Source organism: Haliaeetus leucocephalus, unplaced genomic scaffold (assembly GCF_000737465.1).
Source record: "Haliaeetus leucocephalus isolate CR32 unplaced genomic scaffold, Haliaeetus_leucocephalus-4.0 Scaffold362, whole genome shotgun sequence".
NCBI lineage: Eukaryota > Metazoa > Chordata > Aves > Accipitriformes > Accipitridae > Haliaeetus > Haliaeetus leucocephalus.
Window position 1 is genome coordinate 1,505,748 of NW_010972798.1, and position 405 is coordinate 1,506,152.

At 47.2% G+C, this 405-nt stretch overlaps 1 protein-coding gene across 1 annotated transcript in view; it reads right to left on the bottom strand.

Moving 5' to 3' along the window:
- The window catches only part of LOC104835197 (MDS1 and EVI1 complex locus protein MDS1-like), a 177,070-nt gene that overhangs the window by 176,414 nt on the left and 251 nt on the right, over positions 1–405 (bottom strand). The window lies entirely within an intron of this gene.

The window sequence follows — 405 nt, forward strand, 5'->3', positions numbered from 1 at the left end:
CTTCCGCACCTCAGCGAAATATTTGTTGCCAGCTCCCCGTACTCAGAGGCTTGCGTGTTTTTGCAAATTCAGCTCCGTGCTTCTACAAATCGATGAGTAAAATTCAACGTTTCTTAAAGTCGATGAGTAAAATTCAACGTTTCTTAAAGTCAGTGAGTAAAATTCAACATTTCTTAAAGCCGGTGAGTAAAATTCAACGTTTCTTAAAGCCGGTGAGTAAAATTCAACGTTTCTTAAAGCCGGTGAGTAAAAGTCAACATTTCTAAGTTTCCATCACCTCAGGGCTCTCCCAGATAAAGATCACAGCGGCGGCGAGCCCAGCCCTCCCACCGCCCATCCTCTGGCGGGGAGGGCACACACAACAAATCTCGGCAGGGACTGACATTTTGGGGCCTCCGGCCGGCT